This window comes from Palaemon carinicauda, chromosome 35 (assembly GCF_036898095.1).
Source record: "Palaemon carinicauda isolate YSFRI2023 chromosome 35, ASM3689809v2, whole genome shotgun sequence".
Classification (NCBI taxonomy): Eukaryota; Metazoa; Arthropoda; class Malacostraca; order Decapoda; family Palaemonidae; genus Palaemon; species Palaemon carinicauda.
Window position 1 is genome coordinate 1,935,156 of NC_090759.1, and position 9,969 is coordinate 1,945,124.

Below are 9,969 nucleotides of genomic sequence, written 5' to 3' on the forward strand. Positions count from 1 at the left end.
TTTTTATTCCTGTGATTGCCTTTGGTCCTTTTTTTATTATTATTGACGGATTGTTAAGGACTTCATTTAGATATATTTTTATTTCATAGGTCACAAATTTGACATAATTTATATTTCCTTATATGGATACCTTAAGGCTAAAATTATTTTTCAGGATATGTTTATTATCCAGATTGGATTTATGTTTTACACAGTCTAGGGGTTTTCACCTTCCATAACCGATTGGATGTTTCGCCCTAGTTTACTTACAGAAAATAGTTATATTATTTCATAGTTTACCAATTGAGTACTTTAAATTTTATATATCATATTGGTATAGACTTCTATGATATAAACTCAGTACCTGACATTTAGTTAATAATTCAAATTGTCATAAATCTTAACTAATATTTTGTCCAAAGAATAATTTGTTACATGCAAGCGCAGAAGTAAAGCTAATATAAAGCCAGAAAAATTACCCTCAGATTCGAAAAAACATCAACTCATATTTCCATATATTTCATAATAACTTCTTGACTTTGATAATAATGATTTTATAGTTCATATCAATTTAGTTTTAATTATATATATATATATATATAATATATGTGTGTGTGTGTGTGTGTGTGTGTGTGTGTGTCTTTTTTTGGTAAATAAAATAATGTTTGTGTGAAATGTATAATTTCTTACTCCTGGCATTAAGCTATGTGCTTTGCATAATTTTTTTCAGCTTATTATTATTATTATTATTATTATTATTATTATTATTATTATTATTATTATTATTATTATTATTATTATTATTATTATTATTATCCAAGTCATAATCCTAGCTGAAAAAGTTGAATCCTATAATCCAGATGGCTCCAACAGGGATAATAGCTCATTGAGGAACTGAAATATGGAAGCATGAAATAATATGCCTGAGTGTACCCTCCAAGCGGATAATTGTAACATAGGAAAGAAGTGAGATAAGAAATTCTATTGATATCATACGATCAAAGAAAAGTATGATCAGCTAGACAAGGGTTTTTTTTTTTCTGACAGGTATTTATGGATAACATATATACTTCAACACAGTAGAGAATACATTTTCTCTCTGTTAGAAGTGATAAAGTGATAGTACCATTTTAGGATGGCAACATTTGGTTACTGATTTTACGCTTTTGTTTTTATTTGATTAATTTGACCTAACTAGTGAAATAATGAAAGAAGCAATTCAGAGACGACACTTATGCAGGTAAAATAGTTCTAGTAATAAATATTCTGTGAGTTCCATAAGCAGATTTCTTGAGTTTTTACATTGGAATGGATATAATAATATTAGAACAATATATTTAGATTATCAAGACGAAGCTGGATGGGACATATTTCAAGAAGGGTGGGTGAGTTAGTCCAGGACGTACCTGTATGAAAGCCACTGGGTAGGAGTGGACGTGGTAGACAAAGAATAAGCGTGTCTGATGACAATTGGAGGGTGTTTGGATCTGAGAATTGGGTTGAGCTCAGGGAGATGGCACAGGAAAGAGACATATGGCGTGAATTTACTGATGCCAGATGCCAGAGGTTCAAAAAGATAAGAATAAATATACTCCCTCGCAGGTATCAGAAACTTTGAGGAAGCCATGGATAAAGAAGGTCAGGATTAATCAAAGAAAAAAAAAAAAAAAAAAAAAAAAAGCCTTCGCCATGCCAAGCAGTCTTATTTTGCTCCTAACTCCGCTGCGTACTTGCACTTCTATCTATTTTCTTCAAAATCTAACGAATATATTCATGGGTCATACCCCACATGTCCGCCAAGTTTCATTGAAATTGGTTCAGTAGTTTTTTGCTTAAAAAAAAAAAAAATATCCTGGCAAAATATTTGCTATCTGCCTTACACTACCATTATTTTCAAATTACTGTTTCGTACTTGTACTCCGATGAACTTTATCCAAATGTTACAGGTTTATCTTTAGGTCAAACCCAACATGACCAACAAGTTTGGAACATATACGCAAAATCGAGGATTTTTGGCGAAAACAATAAAGACTACATAGTATTGATGATAAGAAAAAAAATCTATATTTTCTCAATACTGTACACTTCCCATAATTTTCACAATTGGTGAGTCCCGTAAACCAACACACACGAATTTTCCAGGATGATGGACCCAAATGAATATCCTTACGAACGTCCGTAATCGTTTCGTAGACCGGGGTAGTTACGGAGGGAATCGTGGAGCAATATTGAAGCAGCTAGGACAATGGGGATGCAATGGAGGTATAATGCATACAGCATCCCCCTCACCTAGAGAGCAAAAAACTGAACAGAGAGAGAACACAATGGAAGCTTGGAAGTTTTAGTCCGTAATTGAGCCACCGCCTGGCTAGGTCTTCTTGCAGAACTTGTCATGTAATGTTCTCGTTTCAATGTTCAACTTTTAGTGGTTGGGGATGTGAGGGGGGTTAGGTGGAGCAGGGGAGAGAGAGAGAGAGAGAGAGAGAGAGAGAGAGAGAGAGAGAGAGATTCACTGTTGTAATGTGAATTATACATTAGTGATTCTAAATAGGTTCAGATGAGAGTTTGAATTACGAGGGGGACGGTTATCACATTGTTTTTTGTTTTATATGTTGCGTGGTGATGATATGGTTAAAAAAAATAGAGCCAAACAACTTCTATTATCGTTATTATTAATGAACAATTAAAATAATACATCTTAAGAATGATAACATTAAAATAGATCTTTCATATGTGAACTACGTAATATATATACAGCAATTAAAACACCAATATAAAATGCACACGTTTCTAGACCACTGCATAACAGAACCTCAAACATGTCCTAATTCATGCCTGGGGTTAGTCAGTTTACATCACACGCTGGATATTGCGGAATAATGATGGTGGGAGAGTTTACTCTGATCGCTCAGAGCAAAGCAACCAAGTGTAGATGGCCCAGACTAGTACAGCGGTAGGAATATATTTCTATTTGAGCACGATGTTGTTTTGGTTTTCATTCATATTGACTCATTATGGGTAATTCGAATTAAATGCTATCAATTGTGTCCTGTTGGGCAGGGAAGTCAGGGAAAACTCACTGGTTTGAGACTGATGTCTCGCCATGTGAATCCTGAACTGCAGCTAGCAGTTAGGTTCCGACTTCTTTTAAGCCACTAGTGGCATGGCTGGAAGCGACCTATCCTTTCATTTGAAGGGGCTAGGGTTCGATCCCAAGTATGAGGTAGAAATTTATTTCTATTTCAGCACGGTATTGCGTAGATTTTCATTCATATTTACTAATTGGGGGTAATTCAAATAAAATTCTATTGAATTATGTTGATTTTCATCCTTATATATATATATATATATATATATATACATACATACATATATGTATATGTATATATACATATACATACATATATATATATATATATATATATACATACATATATATATACATATATGTATATATTATATATATATATATATATATATACATATATGTAGATAGATAGATATACATATGTAAATATATATATATATATATATATATATACATATATATATATATATATATATATATGTACACTTCTTCAGGCTACAAAGTCCTTGTACCCTGAAGAAGTGTACATAATACATGAAAGTGCTTGGTACCTGGTCTTTTCCTTTCCTGTTTCCTGTGGATTTTACACTTTAATATCTGTCACGTGCAGTTTTGTGACTGATAAGTAATATACATATATATATATATATATTTATATATATATATATATATATATATATATATATATAAACAGATTTTGAGCGAAGCGAAAAATCTATTTTTGGGTGAGGTAGCCATGTCGTCATGATGGAAGTTCTTATAAGGTAGCTTTCTAGGGTATATTTGACTACAGTAATATTCCCAGAGAATTTTACCGTAAGGTATCCAGAATTCTAACTCCTGGAGCGAATATCTGTAAATAATCTCACAAGGATATCGCATAAGATCAGAGGACGTATTCTTGACACGTCACATAGCTATCTTTGCCCCGAAAAGTATTAACACTTCGAGGGGGAATAGTGATAAGAATCTGAAACAAGAATGAAAAGAGAGCCGCTCATAAGGCATCTCTCCTATTCCATTTCCAGTGTGTATCTGATGAAGGCGGTAGCTCCCTCTTTATTCCTTGTAGCGATATACAAGGTGGTACAGATACTGTATTGTAGGGAGGATTCAATAAGCCCTTTTACAATAAAAGGAAGGGCGGGTCCATCAGGACGACATGGCTACCTCACCCAAAAATAGATTTTTCGCTTCGCTCAAAATCGTTTTTTTTGGGCTCAGGCCATGTCGTCCTGATGGAAGTTTACCAGAGCATTACTGTATCTGTGGATTCCCAATCAGTGCCATACTCTCAAGAAAGTATTTTCCTGGTCCGTCTAGACCTAGAGACCTATGATGTTACCGTCATACATCATTTCATCTAAGCATGAACTATGTTAGTGCTTCCTACCCCCTACAGGGATGAGTCATACTAGACTCTGGAAAAGTCTCGAGGAGTATATAAAAACTTATGGATGACAAAATGACAAGCTTGTATAGTGGTCTCGCCCTATACATTATAAAGCAAAGTTTTGTATAAGAGTCGCCAAAGTCAGAATGAATTTGTGACACCTTCCCTAAAATGACCACTCTTAGTAACTATTGGATAACGGTTGTATCTGCATAGAAACAAATTTTGCCTCTTTGCCACCAACCCGTTAGGGTACCACGTCAACCCTTCCAAGGAAGGGTTAGAGTGAGTGGACTTTTGCTTGAATCAGGGAACAGTCTCGAAAGACATACCATGATAAAAATATCCATATTTTAATCTTAATGCTCAGAACATTTCTAATAAAATGAGTGTGGGCGAAAAGACGCAGGGTTCATTATGAACTAGCTTATTAAAATTTAATAAACGAACATATCAGATCACATTTATAAAATTTATATAATGTGGATGATATGCGTAAAAGCATAAAGAAAAACAGCCAACAGAAAATATTGTTTCATCTACTAGGAAACAGGTTTGCCACTTCAATTGAATTATTAATAATAATGATATAGTCTGTATACTGTTTACATACACTAGCGTAAAAAACTTTTGGCAAAAGTGTACTTATTATGCTATAGATTACCGACGTCAATGGAACAGTTCGTATGGACACTTTCGTGGCCTATCGCTCAGCGTGTAGTAACATACAGTGACTACATGCGCACCCTCTTAATTAATTGTCCAAAATTAATTACGCTGTTCCTCGCAGACTTAAAACAGAAGGTTAAAGAATTCTACCTGCTGCTGACCACAGATCTCATAAGTTGCTCCACTTGCTTCGCATAGTGCATAAAGAACGCCCTGGATGACTACCAGCCGGTGTGCAAACAAGGATGTTCAAAGTCCATATAATTAAAGAAATTTTATGGAGGAGGCAACTTCCCTCGGATCATGACTAACGGGTGTACTGTCTGGATCCGTTCTGCGAATAACACGGGTGAATCATGCCCTTAGTTATAGATAACTTTGAACCCAGGGTTTCTCTTCTGAACAGCTGTCCTCCCATAAAGTCTGAAGTTCTATGGACATAGAGATGCATCTTCCTCCAGAGGGCTGATTCTCTAGGGGACCCCACCTGTTGGTGGGTAGCTTATTCCTGGTAAGAAATGTTGGGTCTGGAAATAGAATCAGTTCTCCCTCCAAGAACTGGACGTGGCCTTCCTCTGTAGAGAGAGTCACTATTCACTAACTCTGGCCCCCAAGGAGAGTACAAACAGAAATATGACTTAAATTCAAAACCTTCTAAGCCCATTCCTCATTGTTCATTATTTATACACAATGAGGAATCATATCTAATGACCAAGCAAATGGTCTTTGGAAGCGCTGAAGGGCTAGTTCATTAAGAACGTCGTTAGAAAGGTCGACCTGTAAGGTATATGGTATCTGATTTGTCAAGGCAGGGTTGGACAATAGAATTGTGTAGGCTGCTAAACCTTGCTCATGAAGGAGGATGAAGAATGATAAATAGGAATCTGTCGGGATCTCTTTCACATTTATCTTATATAGAAAAGCTATAAAAGAAAGAAGGAAAGACACATACTTGTATATCCTGTTCAGTCAATTGCTGTAACCTGCCAAAATATTAAAACTAAGGTTAATTCTATACTAGAATACCTTATGTAATTTCCTAAACGGAAATCTAATGTGTAGTTTTAATATACGGGATTGAAAGAATACAGAAAGAACTCACTTTCTATATAAAGTACGGTCTCAACAAAAGGCTGTACAAGATAACATTAAGTATGATGAAGAACATTAGTGTTATCTCAAACTCTGTACAGCAGTTTCTACTAATGCAGTGTGTACTACACTACGAATATAGCAACTACTGTACATCGCATGTTATTGTGCCGGCCAGCACGAGCCGGTACGTGCCGGCCAGCACGAGCCGGTACGTGCCGGCCGGCAACTACCCCTTTATAGATCAAGGATATACTATCTTTAACTAATAGGCGGCAGACCACCGATTCGCGACTGTGTGCCGGCCGGCAATCATTGCCAGCCGACGGCTGAAAACACTAAAACCCGGCTGCCGGCCGCTAATTTTAGCGGCCAGCGAATTCGGGCTGTGATTCCACTGCCGACCGGCAAAGGTAATAAAACCATGCCGCCGACAGTAGCCAAGAATCAGAGAAGCTCTACCTTCCCGGCTGTCTGCTGTCAAGCCAGCAGCCAGGATAGGGGTGCAACACAATAGTCAGACAAAAAGTATGGATGTAAGCTGAGCCTGTCCTCCATCCTAACCTATACTAGGTACGGAAGTAGGACTACGGCTAAAAGAAAATAAAAGAAAGAGAGGTGGGGAAAGGATAAGGGTTCTATAGACTTCGTTCTAGCAGGAGACACACTCAGCCATTAAGGAAGCTCATCCTAACCAAGAGTTGTCTATTAGGGAGGAAGATTGGCAATACTTGCTAACCTCCTCCCAACCAGAACAAAGTTAGGTGAAGTTATTTTGCCGGGCAACAGAGAAAACTCATTCTCCAGCCCGAGAAAAACAACAAAGGACAGTCTGCTAGGCCACTAGAGGAAGGAATCATCTCGTACAGAATCCTTCCAACATGGACTAGGGAAGCAAAGCTTCCTGAGTCCGCCCCTAATCTAGCAAAGGAGACTCTTTCTCTATGCTAGGAAGAAGCAGACCACAGACTAGAAACTCTGATGTTCTGCCCTAACCCAAAAAACCAGTCACTCTGGTTATCAGGTCAGAACAGACATATCCTGGAATAGTTATACCTGAATTATTATACAGATAGAACCACTAGGATTAAGCCGAAGGCTTACAGAGGGAGAGAGGAATTGAACTTAGCCTCCGGAGGAGAAAAAGAACAATCAGGGATGTGCGAAAGTATACTACTGTAACTAGAATACTAGACTAGGTAAGATGAGAATCGATTACCTAAATCACCGAAACTCTCTTGTACAGTATACAATCTTGGAAAAAAAATTCAACAATATCTTACATGTATAAAATATTTGTCTATAGCTTCAATAAAATAACACTCGGAAAAACTTATACCATGCATGAAAGTACTAGTGCCAGACGTCTAGGCTACGAGCCTCGCGAAAGGCAGGATCGGTACCTCGACCCGAGTCGAATTAACCGAGCTAACACTGACCGAACAATATAAGCATTTCTAGAGTAGCTAAATAGCAAAATTATTAAAGCGTTACAAACCGGAAACGTCGCTCTAGCTAACTAACTGACCCGTAACATCGAGCGATAGCATCCAGGATGCCTCCGGTAGGCAACGTCTCCTGTTTACGTTAAAATCACTTTTGATTTGATTGAAAACGACAAGAGCCTACATTTATACATAATAAATATAATACTCAACTTCCTAGAGGCAGAAGAGGCCAGAGAAGTCATCAAAATGTTGAATTAAATCCAAAATAACGATAAAACACAGGGAAAACACCGAGTAGTTGAGCTACACGAAAAAGGAATAAAGAGGGCGCTACCACCTTCATCAGATACACACTAAAATCGGAGTAGGAGAGATGCCTTATGAGTGGCTCTCTTTTCATTCTCGTTTCAGATTCTTGTCACTATTCCCCCTCCAAGTGTTAATACTGTACGGGGCGAAGATAGCCATGTGATGTGTCAAGAATACGTCCTCTGATATTATGCGATATCCTTGTGAGATTGTTTAGGGATATTCGCTCTAGGAGTTAGAATTCTGGATACCTTACGGTAAAATTCTCTAGGAATATCACTGTAGTCAAATATACCCTAGAAAGCTACCTTATAGGAACTTCCTGAGCCCAAATATATATATATATATATATATATATAGATGTACATATATAAATATATATATATATATATATATATACATGTGTATATATACAAATAAGTATATATACATACAGATATATATATATATATATATATATGTATGTATATATATGTATATTTATTTGTATGTATATGTTTATATATATATGTATATTTATTTGTATGTATATGTTTATAAATATATGAATATATATATATATATATATATATACATATATATATATATATATATACATATACATATACATATACATATATATATATATATATATATACGTATATATATATATATATATATACTGTATATATACATATGTGTGTGTGTATGTTTGAGTGCATAAATATATATATATATATATATATGTATATATATACTGTATATATATATATATATATATATATAGATATATATACATATGTATATACATATGTATATATATATGTATATATATATATATATATATATATTTTATATATATAAATACATATTCATATATGTATATAAATATATATATATATATATATATATATGTGTGTGTGTGTGTGTGTGTGTGTGGTGTGTGCCTGTGTGTGTATTTGTGTATATAGAAATCACGAAAGCTGACACGTGATGAATGTAAAATGTATTATAGCCACGAAAGGAAAAATGAAAGGACTATATTGGGGTTAGTACTTTCATCCATGGACATTAACAGACTCAACAATGAGAAAACATATACAAAGACATCGAAGGGGATCCAACTGTTGTCAGTTTTGTAATAATTCCGGAAAAGTCAGATATTAGATAAAAGGATAATACTGGATTAACGGAAAACAGACCTAGGTTTAGATTCAAATTTCTACATTTGGTACATGAGATTAAAAAGGATTCAACAATATCCCTTTGATTATAGTCATTTGCGTGGATTATTGTATTTGCCTCTGCACATCCAATTCTGTGACTTGACCCTAACCAGTGGGAGGGCAAAGCATTAATAAGAGAACCCCTGGAGACGGCCTCCTGATGCTGTTTTAATCTGACTGAGATGCCTTTGAATGTTTGGCCGACATAGAATAAGTTACACTCTGAACAAGGAATGCTATATATTACATTATTATCATTTCCAGAACTATTTTTTAATAAACATGTTTTTTAACGTGCAATTATATTCAAACACTACGCCAATGTCTAGTTTTTTCAAAACGGGTATAACATCGCAGTGAATAAAAGACCTAATAGTGTAGATATTGCCTTTGTAAACTTGGAAAAAACTAAGGAAATTCCCCAGTGTAACATCGACATTGGTAAAGGGCTTATTTATTCTGTAATGGGATATGCAAACACCTGAAATTTCCCTAAACGTTTTTTAACAGCCTTAAATCCTAGAAAAATTAATGTGAATTTCTTTTTACTAAAGCAGACAAAGCTAATGTATTAGTTATTATGAACAAAACCACTTATTTAAAAAGATGTGTGTACTTTTATCAGATGTTTCCACTTACATAAAATTAAGAGTTAATCCCTTAGACGATGTCATCAAGGATTTTATTAAAAACTTAAAATCTATCTTAAAAAAAGAAAAATCCTTAATTGAAGCCTTTATCTCTACTGGTCCGTATTTACCTTATTTATATGGTTTAATTAAAACC